The following is an 18,859-nucleotide window of genomic DNA, read 5'->3' as shown; positions in this document are numbered from 1 at the left end:
AACTGCCTCGAATTTCTACAATATTGTCGTACGAAGTGATAGCTGTGCCCTTCGGAAGGTGCCGGCGCTCAGCACTAAAGTTCGTCAGAAGTAAATTCGTGCGTCCACCAGTGAGACGGACGATACCTCATGCGACCAAAATGCTATGACTAAATAGCAGCGAGCCAATTTGGTCAGCACTGCCTTCGCCATCAAACGCTTTGCCGCCTTTTACTGAAACAAGAGTACATGACCGGGGCGGGACGACCACATCATCATCAATTATAGGTAAAGTGTTGCTTATTGCGTCTGAACAGTCAACTAAACCAGGGCTGTTGCGGAATGTAATTGAACGGTCCGGGATGTTGATGACGGCACCATATTCTCTTAAGAAGTCCATCCCTATGATCAAGTCCTTGCAACACGAGGTGAGGATGACGAACGTCGCCACGAAAGAAGAGCCACCGATGTCGAGTCTTGCTGTACACCTTCCGACAGGCATCAACAGCTGGCCGCCTGCTGTCCTCAGGTGAGGTCCCGTCCACGTAGTCTTCACTTTTTTGAGGCGTACGGCAAGGTTTTCACTTATGATAGAAAAGTCGGCGCCGGTGTCAACTAAGGCTGTTACTTGCTGTCCGTCTACCAAAACGGTAAGATCTGTGGTCACAGTTACGTCGGTGTTACAACTTCTCGGCTTTACGGCGTCCTGTGGTACAAGTAACGGGGGCTTTTTTCGTCGCCTTGACGGCCTGCAACCTCACCCCCGGAGGTCGCCGCCTTCAGTTTTCCCGGCGTGGACTTGGTGACCTCCTTCCATTGACGTCGGCTGTAGTTCGGTGGCGCGACGAAGGCAAATAAGCCGGAGACGGAGAGCGTGGTCGACGTCCGAAACCTGGCTGGTAATCAGGCACACTGTCGTCATTATTGGCACGGCGGTTGTCAAAACAGGACTGAGACAAGGGGAGTCCTTGAGAATGAGTGTCCCGGCGTGGTGCGTAACCGTCGTTGGCGCGTCGATCGTCAGACCATTGCCGAAGAGGTCGAAACTTATCTACGCGGTGCCAGCAATGGCAGGAAATGTGGCCCACACCTCCGCAGGTAAAACAAAGCGGGCGCCTATCTACAGTGCGCCAGGCGTCTGTTTTACGAAGCTGTGCACGCCGCGATGGCTCGTAATGTGGCAAATGCCGTGTCTCGTTGGGAGACGGCTCTTGGTACGGCGGCATTTCGTACGGTGGTACGACGGCAGGTCGTCGCGGTGTCTGTTCTTGTGGCGACCAAGGAACGGCTGCCGATGGCTGGCGGTACAACGGCGCAACGGGCGGCGGGCGGCGAAGCGCGGCTGCGTAGCTCAACAATTTCTCTTATCAAATCGTGCAACGAGCTTTGATGGTCAGATGCCGTAGCGGCGACTTGCATGTGGGCGCTGCTGGACAAGCGATCGTATTGTCGGCATCGTAGGTGAAGCGCCCGTTCGATAGCCGTAGCTTCTTTGATGAAGTCTGTCACGGTGCTTAGCGGGTTCCGCATAAGTCCGGCGAACAGTTGCTCTTTAACGCCGCGCATGAGGTAGCGCAACTTTTTGTCGTCGGTCATGTGCGGGCCAGCTTTACGGAAGAGACGGGCCATGTTCTCAGCGAACATTGCGACCGTTTCATTGGGTTTCTGAACCCGTAGCTCGAGTAAATGCTGCGCACGTTCGCGCCAGTTGACATCGGCAAATGTGTCAATCATCCCTCTTTTAAAGTCGCTCCATGATGACAAACTGCCTTCTCTGTTCTCGTACCAAGTTTTAGCGCTGTCGTCGAGATAAAAATAGGCGCGGGAAAGCCTTTGTTCAAGGGACCACTGGTTGGTGTTAGCGACACGTTAATAGTGATCAAGCCATTCTTCGACGTCTTCATGTGCTCCACCACCAAAGCGATCAGCCACCAGCGGTGAAAAAAAGGTTACCTGAGACGGGGTTGGCAAACTACTGTCTCGTAGTAACTGTTGTGGATTGGCGGTGGCCATTGGTAGATCTGAGCGGTGCTTTGTAGAGTGGTCCTGTGAGAGAGTGAACTATGGAAGGAGGCCTCGCAAGCGACGGCTGAAGCGATGCACGGGAGTGTTGACAAGTGCTTCTGGGCTGGATGAACGGCTCCCCGTGGGAGTGTGGAGCATCAGTCGGGGTCACGGGCCAGCACCTCCACCAGTGTCGCAGTACAACGCGAACAAAGCACAAGTACGCCTTGAGGCAGCGAAAGCAGCGTGTTCTCAACAGCTGAGCCACAAGATCTTCTTCGTTCTCGCGCCAATACAGAGGCCCACTACCTGGTGTCTGCTTAATCCCCCCATCATCGTTTTTGTCCACATGTAGACACGGGTCAATATATATATATATATATATATATATATATATATATATATATATATATATATATATATATATATATATATATATATATATATATACATGGCACGGGTATCGCATGGCATGGGTATGGGACATGGCACAACGGGATTGTTGTCAACAAGGATAAATCTATTTATTTCCCAACAGTGCGGGACGGGTCCTCCCTTCGTTACGGGATGATTTATACTAACATACAAAATAAACTGCGTTGCTGCCGCGTCCCTCTCAACTTGAAAGATGTTTGAAAGATCTTTGAAGAGAAAGTGAATTATGTTAAAAGAGAACTAAAGAAAAAAACAAAAACAACACAAAGCACTGTGAACGCTGAGCACGAAACCGGACTCTGCATATCTAAATGTCGCTGTAAATCAACATCCAATTCCACATCCTGTGCTGGCCAGTTCTCGAAGTGTCGGGAACTGGCCAGCACAAAATGCATATATATATAACTAGACGACTCAAGATTTTACGAATGCCTCCCAGGTGACCCGACAGACGAATACAAGCGTATCGTATCAACAGAATCAAAGAAACTGTTGGATGCAGAAAAGATAACCAACACTGACCACAAACTGATGCAAGCAGCATACCCTCGTCCAGGTCGCTTCTACATCCTACAAAAAATTCCTAACCCCGGTAACCCAGGTCGACCAATCATTACAAGTGTAAAGGGGGTTTATTGAAGGACTCAGCAAGCGGGTGGTAGCTCTAAACGAAGGCAGGCGAACCCAGATGACAGTGCTTGATCACCGATCTCGTGCCTTTTTCTTGTGCTGATGATAGCTGACCTGATGGTTTCAACGTCTTTCTTATTCACTACAATTACCGCCGGCGAAAACGTTGAAGCCATCCTGGCGATCTAACACGTGGGGACAAGCGGGTCAAAGTACGGCTTCAGACGGTTTACGTGAACGATATCACGTCCACGCCGACGACGGTCGCTCGGTGGCGTGAGAGGTTCAATGGCGTAGTTCACGGGTGAAGTACGCTCGACCACGCGGTAGGGACCATGATAATTGGAGAGTAGATTGGGTGATACACCAGGGGCGCAGGGCGGTACATGAAGCCACACAAGTGCTCCAGGAACAAACGTTGGTGCAGAACGATGGTCGTTGTCACGTATCTCCTTCTGGCGCTGTTGGGCGGATGTAGTAAGCCGCTTGGCTAGCTTGCGGCACTCTACTGCGTAACGAGCGGCTTCCGAGACAGGCTGGTATTCGGAGGGATCTGGCGAGTATGGCAGTAAAGTGTCGATGGTGTGTGGTGGTTCACGACCGTACAGGAGAAAAAATGAGGAAAACCCGGTAGTGACTTGCGTAGCGGTGTTATACGCGTATGTAACAAATGGGAGAACGAGGTCCCAGTTTGTTTGATCAGAAGCGACATGCGTAGCGAGCATGTCCCCCAGAGTACGATTAAACCGCTCAGTCAAGCCGTTCGTTTGTGGGTGGTAGGCTGTACTCTTCCGGTGAACCATATGGCACTGTTGAAGAAGTGCTTGTATTACATCGGAGAGGAAAACACGCCCTCGGTCACTGAGGAGTTCTCGAGGAGGACCATGACGAAGCACAAAACGATTGAGTATGAAAGTTGCGACGTCTTGTGCTGCAGCTGTGGGGAGAGCAGCTGTTTCAGCGTACCGTGTTAGATGATCCACTGCCACGATAGCCCATCGGTTGCCTGCCGTTGTTAATGGTAGTGGTCCGTAGAGGTCAATTCCTACTCGGTCGAATGGGCGGTCTGGGCATGGAAGTGGCTGCAATGAACCTGTTGCAGGATGTGGCGGGCTTTTCCGCCGCTGACATTCGTGGCAGCCGCGAATGAAATGGCGGACGAAGGTAAACATTCCGCGCCAGTAATAGCTTTTTCGTAAGCGCTCGTAGGTCTTGAAAACACTGGCGTGAGCACATTGCGGGTCGGAATGAAACGACGCGCAGATGGTAGAGCGCAGCGTTCGGGGAATGACTAGTAGCCATTTCCTACCATCTGCTGAATAGTTGCGCCGGTACAAAAGGCCATCCCGAACACTGAAGTGCGGAGCCTGGCGGCGCAGAGTTCGAGTGGTTGGAAGTGTCGGTGCCTCGGATAACGCGTCAAGAAGTGAAGCGATCCATGGGTCATTGCGTTGTGCAGAAGAGATGGTGTCCTCGTCAAGCGCTGACAACGTGTTGTCCGAGGAAACAGATGCGATGTCCGGGGATAGGGGAGATCGTGACAGTGCATCAGCATCGGCATGCTTGTGGCCGGAACGGTATACCACGCGAATGTCATATTCTTGAAGCCGAAGAGCCCAACGGGCAAGACGACCCGATGGGTCCTTAAGCGAAGATAACCAGCATAATGCGTGGTGGTCAGTTACTACATCAAAAGCACGGCCATAAAGGTATGGGCGGAACTTGACAAGCGCCCAAACGATCGCCAAGCGTTCCTTCTCGGTGACGCTGTAGTTTGATTCAGCCTTGATAAGAGTTCTGCTGGCGTAGGCGACGACATACTCGGTGATCCCAGGCTTGCGTTGCGCGAGAACCGCACCGAGGCCGACACCACTGGCGTCGGTGTGGACCTCAGTTGCTGCCGTAGGATCGTAGTGACGCAGTATTGGTGGCGAAGTGAGGAGACGACGAAGGGTACAGAAGGCTTGGTCACACTCGGAAGACCACGACGAGATATCAGTGGTGCTGCCTATAAGTTTGGTCAAAGGCGCAATGATAGAGGCGAAGTTGCGCACGAACCGGCGAAAGTAGGAGCATAACCCCACGAAGCTCCGTAACTCCTCCATAGTCGTTGGTTTGGGGAAGTCGGCGACAGCACGTAACTTAGCCGGGTCTGGAAGTATACCGTCCTTTGATACGACGTGCCCGAGAATCGTAAGTTGCCGAGCAGCGAAGTGACACTTCTTGAGGTTGAGTTAGAGCTGAGCATTCTTCAGGCACGTGAGGACGTGTTTGAGGCGCTCAAGATGTGTTCCAAAGTCTGGCGCAAAGACGACTATATCGTCGAGATAGCAGACACAGATTTGCCATTTCAAACCCCGAAGAACCGAGTCCATCATGCGCTCGAAGGTGGCAGGCGCATTGTAGAGGCCAAAGGGCATGACATTAAACTCATACAGACCGTCCGGTGTCACGAAGGCTGTTTTTGGTCGATCGGCATCTGCAAGGGGGACCTGCCAGTACCCTGAGCGCAAATCTAATGATGAAAAAAACTCGGCCCCTTGTAAAGTATCAAGGGCATCGTCAATCCTGGGTAAAGGATACACGTCTCTTCGAGTGATCTTATTTAGGCACCGGTAATCCAAGCAGAAGCGAACGGAACCATCCTTTTTTTAACGAGCACTACAGGTGAGGCCCATGGACTTTGTGAAGATTGAATGACGCCACGTTGCAGCATATCGTTCCCCTGTTCGGTAATAACTTCGCGTTCCGCCGCTGAAACACGATATGGTCGCTGTCGTAGTGGCGCATGGGAGCCGGTATCGATGTAATGTAGAGTGGTAGAAGTGCGGCCAAGTGAAGTTTTAACAACATCGAAAGATTCGCGGTACTGGTAAAGCAGTTGGAGGAGTTCAGATCGTTCGGATGGTGACAGTGCGTCTGCGATCGCCGAATCGAACACTTTTGAAGCCTGTAGATGAGAGTGGTTAAGAGCACTGACGGCGGCGAGGTCACTTTGGGATGATTCTTGCGGCACGGTAAAAATTTGTCCGTTATCAATGGGCTGTACGCATCCAAGAGACTCGCCTTCAAACAGTTTGATAGTACGCGGAAAGGGATTGGTAAGGCAGAGAGCACTGGCTCCATTAGAAATTGAGAGGGCTGAATAAGGGAGCAGAAGTGGTTTCCGACTTAGAAAGAGGCTTGATGGCTCGAAAAATGCTACTTCATCACGCATGCCGTCGGAGACCACAGGGAGCAAAACAGCTGTTGTCGGTGGAATGTCAGTGTCTTCTTTGACAACTAGCTTGTGCGCGGCTTGATTAGTGTGGTCGTAGGGCTGGTCGAAGAACGGAAGCAGTAAAAGTTCGGAACGGGCACAATCTATAACGGCACGATTACGGGATAGGAAATCCCAGCCAAGTATGATGTCATGAGAGCACGAGAAAAGGACGATAAACTCAACAATGTAGTGGTCCTCCGCAATTTTGAGTCGGGCAGTGCAGGCGGCTATAGGTCGAACAGGTTCTCCATTTGCTGCACGTAAGAACATATCAAGCGGCGTGGTCACCTTTCGGAGCTTGCGGCAAAGTTTGGCTTCTATAACAGACACAGCGGCACCGGTATCCACAAGAGCGTATGCATGGGCGCCGTCTACAAAAACTTCGAGGATATTTGACGGCAAGGTGCGAGGACTTGAAAATTTCGATGGCGCAGTTCTTGCCCCTTGAACTGCGACGGCTAGTTTCCCTCATTTTGAGGGGCTGGTCGTGGACGCATGGGTGACAAGGAGCGTCGATTGGGTGAAGGTGAGCGACGAGACGAATTTGCTGGATAGTCACGGGAAGACGTGTTTGACTGACGATCCGAACTTTCATAACCAAAAGGTAGTCGGTCCATATAGTTGCTTCGTGGTCGGACGTCTGTGTAGGCGGGCACGCGACGACGGCAGTATCGGGAGATATGGCCAGGTCCGCCGCACGCAAAACAGATCGGCCGGTTATCGCGCGTTCGCCAGGCATTTGCAGCAAGGGGCGCCGCCCACGCGACATACGACTGAGTCGAGGCTGTAGTAGCGAGGGGAGGAGCCCATGCGACGGAAGACTGAGTAGGAGCGGTGACATGCGGCAGTCCATTGAACGGCCAGGGCTGGTGTGGCTGCTGCCTCTTTACTGCGTCAGCATAAGTAAGAGGCGCGGCGACAACTTGCTGCTGAAAGGGCACTGGCATAGCCTCGGCAATCTGGTCCTGAAGTGCATGTCGGAGCATGGGAGCTAATGGTGTCGGTGGTTGCTCTTGCTGCTGCTGCGGGAGCTCTTGGCGCTGACAAAACGGCAGGAGGGAAAGCTGACGTGCGACCTCCTCACGCACAAAGTCTTTCATTTGTGCTAGAAGGTGGGAGTGGTCAGGTACGACGTCCAGTGCAGCGAGTGGTTGGTTAGGCTGAAATGGACGACGGGTGAGAGCTCGTTGCCGTCGCAATTCGTCGTAGTTCTGGCACAGAGTTACCACTTCAGACACCGTGCCAGTAGACTTCACCAGGAGCATTTGAAAGATGTCGTCATCAACACCTTTCATAATGTGCTGGATCTTGGCACTTTCGCTCATTGCGGCATCGACGCGCTTGCAGAGATCGAGTATATCTTCAATATAGGCGGTAAACGTTTCGCCAGGTTCTTGTGCCCGTGAGCGCACGCGTTGTTCGGCGCGCAACTTCCGCACGGCAGGGCGACCGAAAACCGAGGATATTGCCTGCTTGAAAGTGGCCCAGTTCTCGAACTCGAATTCGTGGTTTGTGTACCACAGTTTCGCCACATTAGCCAAGTAAAAGTTGATGGTGCTCAACTTAGCAGCGTCATCCCACCTGTTTGGTCCACTGACTTTTTCGTAGGACGACAGCCAGTCCTCGACGTCCTGGTCTTCGGCGCCTGAAAAGATCGGGGGGTCTCGCTGGTGAACCGGGCCGGGGCAAGTAGGAGCCGCGAGAGGTGCTGTCTGTTGGGCAGCGTCAACTTGCATGGTCGACGGCAGGGTGCGGGATCGGAGTTCCAGGGTGTAGGTAATGCAGTTACCCAGCACGATCCACCAAATGTAAAGGTGGTTTATTGAAGGACTCAGAAAGCGGGTGGTAGCTCTAAAGGAAGGCAGGCGAACCCAGATGACAGTGTTTGATCACCGATCTCGTGCCTTTTTCTTGTGCTGATGATAACTGACCTGATGGTATCAACGTCTTTCTTATTCACTACACAAGCATCGGTACAATAACTGAACCCATATCAGGGTACGTGGAAAAACTAATAAGCCACATTTAATGCACCCTCGCGTCGTACATAAAAGACACCACACATTTTCTTCGAGACATTGCAGGTATCTGTGTGCCAAAAAACTCGTACTTGGTCACTCTTGATGTCTCTTCATTATATACAAATACTCCTCATGATGACGGCATAGCTGCATTACGAAACATGTGCACAATCCATAGACAATCTAACACCCCAGATTTCTCTGCCATTACAACTTTGACGAGGATGGTCCTCGAATTAAATTCATTCGAGTTTAACCAAGAGTATTTTCGACAAGTCAGTGGGACCGCTATGGGCACCAAAATGGCACCTAATTGTGCCAACATATTTATGGGAAAGCTCGAATCTGAATTTCTTGCACAAAGTTCCTTGAAACCAATGTTATACAGAAGATACATAGACGACATCTTTCTTATTTGGACCCACAGCGAGGACGAACTTCTCAGCTTTATCAACACTTACAATGCTGTACATCCGAACATACACTTCACACACACATACTAGCAAGTTACCGTAAATTTTCTTGATGTTACCATAACGATGGAAGAAGAGAAGCTCTCTACAACCCTATAACGCAAACCAACGGATCGACAACAATAACTCCATTACCAAAGCGATCACCCACGCCACTGTGAAAACAGTATTTCATACAGCCAGGCTCACCGGTGTAAGCGAATCTGCTCTAGAGACGCTGACTTTGACACGAGCTCAAAGAGGGTAAAACTTGTGCTCGAGAAACAAAAATACCCCCCACATGTAATTAATGAAGCTGTTAAAAAAGCGAGAAAACTAAAGCGTGAAGACTTACTTATGAAGCGACCACCACGAGAAGACCCACAACGAACAAACCTCTGCTTGACTTACAGCACAAACTTTCCCAATGTAAACAAAATCCTTAAACGACATTACAACATTCTGGAACAAAGTGAACGTCTGAAACGCGCATTCCCATCCGCTCCAGGTGTCGTTTACCGACGACCACGTAACCTCAAAGACACCCTTGTCCACTCCCAAATCAACACATCACCCCCCAATTATTCATGCCGCCCTTGTTTAAAGCCACGATGTCTTGTATGTAAGGCGATGCGAGAAACAGACAGAGCAACCAGCACGCAATCCAAGTTTTCGATTAACATACGAGGAAACCTAACATGCGATTCCTCTAATGTGGTATACCTACTCGAATGCAACGTGTGTGGTATGCAGTACATCGGACAAACAGAAACACCATTTAGGATTCGCTTCAATAATCACAGAGCCCATGCGAAATCAGCCCCAAGTCTACCTCTATCAAAACATCTCAATCTTCCCGACCATGCATTCGACAAACTATCAGTAACGCTCTTAGAGACGGGATTTAAATCAAATCGAGAACGTGAACAACGAGAGTCATACCTTATCCACCGATTTAACACCTTCGATAGAGGAATAAATGAGAATCCTGGTACACTTGCAGCAATTAAAGCATTAGAAAACAATAGCGGCAACAATGAAAACAGTAACTGAGTTCACGGCACTGCAGCTGCGAAGGGCACTGGACAACCCAAAACAATTCCAAGTGTAACTACTCTTCCTAAGTGCAGCTGTCGTCTGTTTTCTGTTTTATGTTACTACCCAATCAATTGTGCCATGCATGACATGCCCAACAGCAACCATGTGCACAGCCGGGAGGCCCCCACTACACGCGTAATCCAGAAGCGGGCAAGAAATTAGCATTGCACCCGCTTGCACAGCCTACCGCAATACGGGGCATCCCTCCTTTTACGACGAAATGTTGACAGGGCGCGGAGTAGTTAAAGGCTTAGGACTTCCTGAAAAGCTCTTTTTTGCCCCACACCGAACCGCCAGTGCCAGGAGGGGCCGTCTGATCGGGAGGAATGCGTTAGTGAACGGAAACATACACAGACCGCTGACATCAGAAAGGTGAAGGGGAGAAGGGGGAGAGAGATGAAGGGGGAAGTGGAGGAAAGAGTGGAGGGGGGAAGTGGAAGGAAGAGTGGAAGGGGGCAGCCGAGGGGCGTCCACCGTATATTATTTTTCTCTTCTTCTCTTTTTTCTTCTTTTTCTTTCCTTTTTTTGTCTTTTTTTCCTCTTTCCTTGCCCTCTGATTTGAGATTGTATAAAGCTGAGCACCAACAAACTGTATCTTTAATCCTGATGAAGGCAATACTCTAGGCCGAAACGTCGAAATAAACCGATAAACCACGTTGTGACCGCTCACGGAGGATCTACTGGACTATATATATATATATATATATATATATATATATATATATATATATATATATATATATATATATATATATATATATATATATATATATATCCTGTGTTATTTGAAGGTCGCAGGTGCGGATCCTGCCCACGGCAAGTTATATTTTCGCCCACTTTTCTTTCTTATCATTTACATTACGATTGGCCAAATAACTTCCCCTATACCTTCCTTGGCTATATTGTCTAATAGACCTCATTATTACTGTGTAAAACACGAAAATTGAGCCCTTAAGTATACACTTCTTTCCCTTATTCATTAACGAGGGTCTCACACTGGCACACTTGGTGCATTTAGGTTGTATACGGGGGCTATTGGTCAGCTGCCAGTTAGTAATAAGTTCACGTGCTACGTGACGCCAAACAGGCTCATCTAAAAGTGTGCCAAACCCACCTCCATGGCTACTAGTGGCGCTGACTACACTCTCATGTTCAAATTGACATAGATACCCAATAAAGTGGCTGGGGGGTTGCTGTCATGGTAGCTCAGTGGTATAGCATTGAACTCGTTATTCGAAGGTTGCAGGTTCGGATTCTGCCCACGGCAAGTTATCTTTTCGCCCACTTTTCTTTCTTCTCATCTACATTACAATTGGGCTAATAACTTTCCTTATATCTTCCTTGGTATTATTGTCTATTAGATCTCAATTATACTGTGTAAAATACAAAAAATGAGCCCTTAAGTATACACTTGTTTTGTATATGTATATATATATATATATATATATATATATATATATATATATATATATATATATATATAGAAACTACATGAAAGTGCTACCGTATAGGGAACGGGAAGAGAATCATATTTTCTGCTTTTTTTCTTCGCAGTTTCGGCGGCCAGTCTAGCCTTCTTCGCAGAATGTTAGGGAAATGGCACAAGACACAAAGCGCAGCAGAGGACCACCCACCAAGTTTAGGGGTACGCGGAAATAAAACAACAAAAGGTAACAAAAAAAAAGAAACCCAGAAACAACTTAATCAATCGCTTTGCAGAGTGCTTCTTAGCGGCTGCGCCAAAATTGTCGAAAGAAGTGCAGGCAAAGAGGCGCCGTAAATAGGTGGTTTATTCCTACGTTTTCTTCATTTGTTAAATAAAAATGTCTATCTGACCTAGTGACGAAAGGGAATAAGTTGCAGCAGCATTTAGTAGGGGCACGATCTCAGAAACAGCCTTCCGGATTCTGCGAAATAGGGAGGTACAACAACACACAATCGCCTTTCTCCCAGCTCACACGGGAAAGATCGAGAGTGCTCCATTCAACCTCATCGGGAAATCCCACACAGATGCGTGAGGAGTCGTCAACCGCGCAGCTTTTGAACAGCATGGCGACGATATTCAGGAGAACAAAGGTCCCCTAACGACGTACTATGAACTTGGCAAGAAATCTTATCTGAGCAGGCGATAGTGTCTGCCACCGCACAGTAAACTGAACAGGTCTCAGGCATTGACGCTCAGACACCTGCCGGTCAGGGCAAATCCCAGTCCCGCACTCATGCACGAAATAAACCCAGGAATACAGACGTCAAGTGCATGCGCGCTTTTCTCATACTTTGCCAGCTTATATCATAAGCTCTAGCAGTTCCTTGCGTTACTGGTTGAAAACGTTACGTCGGCAAAGTGGGAGGCTGAGCTACGAAGTACAATTTAGGGACTAAGCCATGTCCAGTCCGATGGGCCCAAGGCGTGGTGGACAGGTCAGGTCTATCTGTCCCGAGGTGGGAGCGGCCCGTCACGTGCTTGTTCACGCCCGAACGGACCTAAATAAAGTTTTATATACCATACCATATTCGCAGAGTGAATAATGATGAGTGGGGTGAACCTTCGGATGGTTTTATTGGTACACCGTCAATCGTCCATCCATTGGCCGCGTCCATTCATCTGTTCGTTTTGTCTGTCTGTTGATCTGTGCATCTGTCTGTCTGTCCGTCCACTCGTCCATTCTTCTCTTTGTCTATCTGTCCGTCTCTCTGTTCATATGCCCATTTGTGTGTATATCTGTCTGTTTGTCTGTCCATCTAGTGAACACTTGAAGTACCGCCAACTCGCATCTTTTCATTAAATATCCTTCATTTACAAGTACCGCCTTCCAGCAGACATTCAGAGCACTAAAAAATAAGTGGCTACCTACAACTACTACATACTTCGATGACGCACGACCCACGGTTTAAAGAGCTTAGCCTCTAAATGTAAAAGAGAATTACCACCTGTGCACATCACACATACAGAGTCCATGTTCAGGTAGTTAGGCGGTTGTTGCTTAGTGCCTTGCCGGAGACACTCAAGCAATACATAGGACACGCTACAACTTTAGATAACTTTTTCGTCAATACTATGGAGAAAGTGTCTCGCCTTCTTTTTAAATGCGAAGCATTTTTGGCGAACTTCGGTGACTTTGAGCGTATCTATCTATCTATCTATCTATCTATCTATCTATCTATCTATCTATCTATCTATCTATCTATCTATCTATCTATCTATCTATGTATCTATGTATCTATGTATCTATGTATCTATCTATCTATCTATCTATGTATCTATGTATCTATGTATCTATGTATCTATCTATCTATCTATCTATCTATCTATCTATCTATCTATCTATCTATCTATCTATCTATCTATCTATCTATCTAGCCGCCCACGACTTTAAGCTCTCCTGGCCGTTTGGATATTGGTATCAATAACAAACTTGGTAGGATATAACATAACTGTATGACGAACATAACTGGCTAGTCATAACATGAAAATTATGATATGTATGTCATAAATGTCGTGATTTACATTTCATGGTGTTGCTGCTTCTGCGGTGGTTTAATTCACAATATATGTTGCAAAACAGGTATGGTATAACATGACTGCATGGAGAAGGCAAGTGACCGACCCTAACATCAAAATCTTGACATGTGTGTCATGTAAAAACATTACTACATGCTACGCTCATGATGCTCTCGCGGCCGTTTCACTAGCTTCACATGCACCAAATTCGGTATTACGTGACGCGAACGGACGACATAAATAAATGACAAGACCAAACATGATGATCATGGCATGCTTGTAATGTAACAACATGACTACATCCCACACTAATGAGGCGCTCGCGGCCGTATCGCTACCTTACCATACGCCAAATTTCGATATTACGTCACGTTAATAGATGACGAAGGCATGTGACTGGTGCAAACATGATAATCTTGAGATGCGTGTGATGTAAGAACATTATTACACGCCAAACTCAAGGCTCAAATACACTTCAACGTGAGCCGGCGTGCGTGCGCGCCGGCGTTCGTTTTATCCCCTCACGCCGGCGAAGCCATGCCAGGCACCGATATCCCCCTAGAAGAAATGAATGGATCTGCCCACTGACCTTCAATTGTTGATCTGCATGCCATACACTTGCAGGTGTGCCCTGCGCTGCATTGCATTGACGCATGCGCGTTTGACCACACACGGCACTCCTCCGTCACGAAGAGAGGCAGACGCGCTGGTGTCCAAGTAACGTCGTCGGCGCGAAATGCAGCTTGTCGCGTTTCGCGCCGGTTGCCACCGAGCCGCGCCGACAGGCGCTAGTCGCGCAGGTCGCGCCTGGCGTCACACTATAGCGTGCTCGCGTTTTGGTAGCGTGGCGTCACTGTGACCAGCCTGCGCGTGCGTCAAAGTTGTGTTGGAGTATATTAGGCCTTTCATGACGCGCTCGCAGCCATTGCGCTAGCTCCACATGTACCAAATTTGGTATCACGGGAAGTGAATAGACGACGAAGGTAAATGTCACGTCCAAACCTGATAATCATATTATGCGTTTCATGTAAATCATGACCAAATGACCCGCTCATAGCGTTCTCACGGCCGTTTCACTAATTTCAGATATACCGAATTCGGTATTACGTTACGTGAATGGGCGGTGAGTGTAAATGACACATCCAAATATGATAATTACGATATGATTTTCATGTAAAATATCACTACGTTTTACGTTCATGGCACGGTCGCGGCCGTTTCGCTAGCTCCATATAGACGAAAGTTGGTGTCAGGTGACGTTAATAGATGACGAAGGTAAACGAAACGCCCAAACCTGGTAATCATTATACGGAAGTCACGTACAACATAATTTACTTCCGGTTCTTAACTTTGTGCTGATTTTAAAGTGACCTATCACCCTTCATCATTCGTGCTTCGCATATCATCGATTTTCACTGTACGTGCGATCTGCCAATTTTTCATTCAGACATATTTATCACTAAGATTGAAAAAAGTATATCAAGAACAGAAAGAGAGTATCAACAATACGCAAAGCGTGATATAATAAAAGGCCATGACAGCATTTAGAAATTAGAAAAACACGCACTGGTTGATAGACACAGCACCAAATATCTGTACTTTCACGAGCTTAATTATTTTCTTAAAACGCATGTTCCGAACTCCTCTCTAAATATTAACAGCAAATTATTCCATAGTGCAAAATTTCATTACGGAGGCAAGTCCGTCTCCTAAAGCTGTGGTTGATTCCGTGGGAGAACGATTTCAATTTGTTTGGGAAGTGTGGCTACCACTGTAAGCGCTCCCTCGTGCTTTGAAAGTCACATTGTAGAAGTATATAGGTGATGCTCCGGAAAGAGAGACTAACCAGATTAGACAGTTTGGAGAATGGCAAGTAAAGCAGGCTTTTCACATGGGCCATCTGGTTGTTCAAACAAAAAGTGAATGTCCTTTTTGTGTCCAGCGCATTACTGTTTTCACACTTCGAAGTGATTTTTGTACACCACACTAGTAACGTCACAGCTAAACTTGTCCTCAATTTTATACGCAATGGCTAAATATGAAGCCTCATTCATTTTTGCAGTCACACCTTACATTTGCGCACACCTACTTGGAGTTTCTGGCATGATCTAGCACCCTGATGCTGGGCAGATTTGCTTGTTTTGGCTGTGGTTCATTATTCTCCTCGGTATTGCTTTTTCTGTAAAACACCTCCGGCAGTGTTTGAAAAAAAAAAAAAGCCAGGGCTGCGCTGAAGGCGCAGGCAGCCCAGTTATAGCAAAAGCTATAAGAACGGCCTTTCAGAACCTTTTCAAAATACTCGTTGGGTAACTACTGGAAGCACACGTTTTGATACACACAAGAGTAATGAATATAAACTTTTGGGTAGTGGGCCGGCAATCGCTATGCTATTTTCTGTCATTTTGTTGAGAAGTGTGGTATCTGCTAAACACTTGGAGAAAATTTGCTCTTGTGCTTGTTGCCCTTCACTTGTGGCTCTTACCAACTGTGGGGGATCGGTAAAATATCGAGTGGTCTTATAAAATATTATTCAATTTTGGAATAAAGTAACTTACAAATTGCAAACGTTCAAACATTAAAATAAAATTTTGATGGTCACTGATCTCTACTTACTCTAAAGATTGTGTATTAGTAATAGATATTAACCTAGATGAAAACCTAACTTAAAAAGAAAAAAAGAGAAGTTATATGTATGTCGACACAGAAGAGTATTATTAGTTTGTTAGTCTTTTCGTTTCATACATATAGTCCCGCACTGCCTCGCAAACTTTCGTCTGGCAAACCCAAAAATAGAAGCTCCAAAGGACAGAATCATGGGCATGGATAAATTTATTCTAATAACACGTAAGGAATTTTCTATTTTTAATTTACGAGCTCTGCCAATTGTTCATGCAGTGGCTGACGACGATGATGAAATATGGCTAAAGTGGGTATGCGCCGCAGTCAATAGGGGAACAAGAAAAAGCTTTTGTGATGTTTTGGGGCATTGGAAGGCCCACTCGTAGTGCTATTCACATTATTTGACGACTGGTTGTTTTTTCGCTGTTGCAAAACGCTTTATAAGTCGTATTAACGGGATTCCTTTCCCGATATCAAGCCAGCTTAGTTTGGCAAGTGACAACAGGTCACAAGCACCAGTGTAGCTCAGTGGTAGATTACTGGGCTGGCACCCAGTGGACTCGGGCTTGAGCCCAACTGTGTCATTCCACGCAATGTGGTTACGGACATCGGCGGTGGCGGCGGACGACTGCGTGTGACCCGAGTTGTGATCTCATTACAGCTTTCACTGTAAAAAACAGACCCAGCGAAAACAAAAAGAGTGGATTTTCTACGCCTTTCAAATGCGAAGCATTTCTTTGCAAATTTCGGCTACTTCGAGCGTATCTATCTATCTATCTATCTATCTACCTATCTATCTACCTATCTATCTATCTATCTATCTATCTATCTATCTATCTATCTATCTATCTCGCCGGCTATGGCTTCTAGCTCCCTAGGCCATCTCGATAATGGTATCGATACTTGGTATGGTATAACATGACCGTATGACTAGTCATAACATAAAAATACATGTTTAGCATGAATATTATGGTAAACATTAGATGGTCTTGCTGCTCTTGTGGTGGTTTCGTCCACATGGCAATTTCCTAAACGAGTATGGTATGAGATGACTGCATGGTGAACATAAGTGACAGACTTTAACGTCGAAATGATGACATGCATGTCATGATTTTCATGTTCTGTCTCGTCGTGACTGCACGGCGTGCTCATGGTGCACTCGCGGTCGTTTGGATAGTGTCACATATAACAAATTTGGTTATACGGGAGGTGAATGAATGAAGAAGGTATATGACTGGTGCAAACATGATAATATTGATATGTGTACAATGTAAGAACATGACTCCATACCACGCTCATGATACGCTCACGGCCGTTTCACTAGCCTCAGATATATCACGTTCAGTGTTATTTGACGTCAATGTATGACAAGTGTATACGACTGATGCAAACATGATAATAATGTTATGAGTGCCAAGTGAAACATGACTACATGCTACTCTCATTGCGCCCTCGCGGCCGTTTAGCTGGCTCCACATATATTAAATTTGGTATCAGGTGATGTGAATAGACGGGAAAGGTAAATGACACGTCTAAATGTGTTAATCACTATATGCGTGTGAAGTAAAAGATCACTACGTGCTACGCTCATAGCGCGCTGCGACCAAATCTCTAGCTTCACATATACAAAATTTGCATTAAGGGATGTTTATGGACAACGCAGGTAAACTACATGCCCAAACATGATAACCTTTCCATGCGTGTCATGTAAAACATGGCTACACGCTACGCTCATAGCGTACTCCTGGCCATTCCACTAGCTTCACATATACAAAATTAGGTATTACGGGACGTGAACAGGCGACGAAAGTAAATGGCTCATTTAAACATGATGATTAAGGCATGAAAGTCATGTGCGGCATACAGTATGTCAATTTCGTAAAGTCGCGCTCAGTTTGAAGTAAGATATATACCTTCCTCATTCGTGCTTCGCATATCATCGATTCCTAAGTACGTTGGATCTGCCAATTTTTTAAACTTTCTTGGGTCAACTTCTCTACATACCTTTCGCATGTCGCCCAGTACCCCATAAACGATCCTAAATTTCATGAAGTGGAAAAGCACACACACTCCCATAATTCGGCATTCTTAGAAAAAGTGTGCTATCCAACACAAAACTGCAAGGCATTATGTGCAGTTGGTTGATGTTGTGGCTACTGCTGTGAAAGGGTGTTTCAGCCTTTTGTAACGACTTGGAAGCACTCAAAAACCCACTCGGTACTATTTTCACATCGTATTACGCCTGGTTGTTGCTTCAATAAACATTTAAACGTGGTTTCTTAACCGATATGAGGCCTCCTTAGAGTATGTTTGCAAGGAAATTTGAATCACTAGGGTTGGCTATATGAACAACGATTCATCGTTTTTTCTTAAAGTGCGCCTTTTTCTTAGAAGTGCTGTCATAACCGGTGATGACATTTTGCAACGTTTTGGAGTTACAAAAAACCGGTGATACAAAAGAAGGACGCCTAGAGAAAACGACTAGCTCCCTGAAGACACGCGAAAGGTCATGACGTCGCAGAAATGAGTGAATCCAATTAAATAGAACTGCCATGAAAATTTTGTGTGGATTGGATCTCGTTGGGTGTAGGTGAGACTTGTCTTTGTTCATAAGTTGTGATAGACTACAGCTAATAAATAAATGTGTTTTTAAAGTTTAAGAGTGAATTAGAAACACGCACAATTTGAAAGCGAGTCGACCTTAATAACAGCGCAGGAGCGGTCCCGTGACAGAAAGAGCAGTGTTTCAGCTCTGGTAAATGGGCCTGAAAAAATGAAACAAAATAGGTGATTAACACTTGCGCAATTTTTACAAAGCTATGGGTAGAGGAAGACGAAGTGATTCTCTTGTGGAACA

General features: G+C 46.7%; 1 protein-coding gene and 2 long non-coding RNA genes across 3 annotated transcripts in view; 1 reads left to right on the top strand and 2 right to left on the bottom strand.

The window, feature by feature from the left end:
• The window catches only part of LOC119165553 (uncharacterized), a 36,723-nt gene extending 24,842 nt beyond the window's left edge, over nucleotides 1-11,881 (top strand). Inside the window, exon 4 of the long non-coding RNA XR_005108902.2 lies at nucleotides 11,436-11,881. This is a non-coding gene — a long non-coding RNA (uncharacterized LOC119165553). The remainder of the gene's footprint in view (nucleotides 1-11,435) is intronic.
• LOC119163154 (uncharacterized) overlaps nucleotides 1-18,859 on the bottom strand; it is a 511,564-nt gene that overhangs the window by 127,609 nt on the left and 365,096 nt on the right. The window lies entirely within an intron of this gene.
• The window catches only part of LOC142771997 (uncharacterized), a 31,877-nt gene that overhangs the window by 3,456 nt on the left and 9,562 nt on the right, over nucleotides 1-18,859 (bottom strand). The window lies entirely within an intron of this gene.

This window comes from Rhipicephalus microplus, chromosome 9, assembly GCF_043290135.1.
Source record: "Rhipicephalus microplus isolate Deutch F79 chromosome 9, USDA_Rmic, whole genome shotgun sequence".
NCBI classification, from domain to species: domain Eukaryota; kingdom Metazoa; phylum Arthropoda; class Arachnida; order Ixodida; family Ixodidae; genus Rhipicephalus; species Rhipicephalus microplus.
Note: the sequence above shows the minus strand (reverse complement) of the source record. Positions and strands in the feature narration are given on the sequence as shown.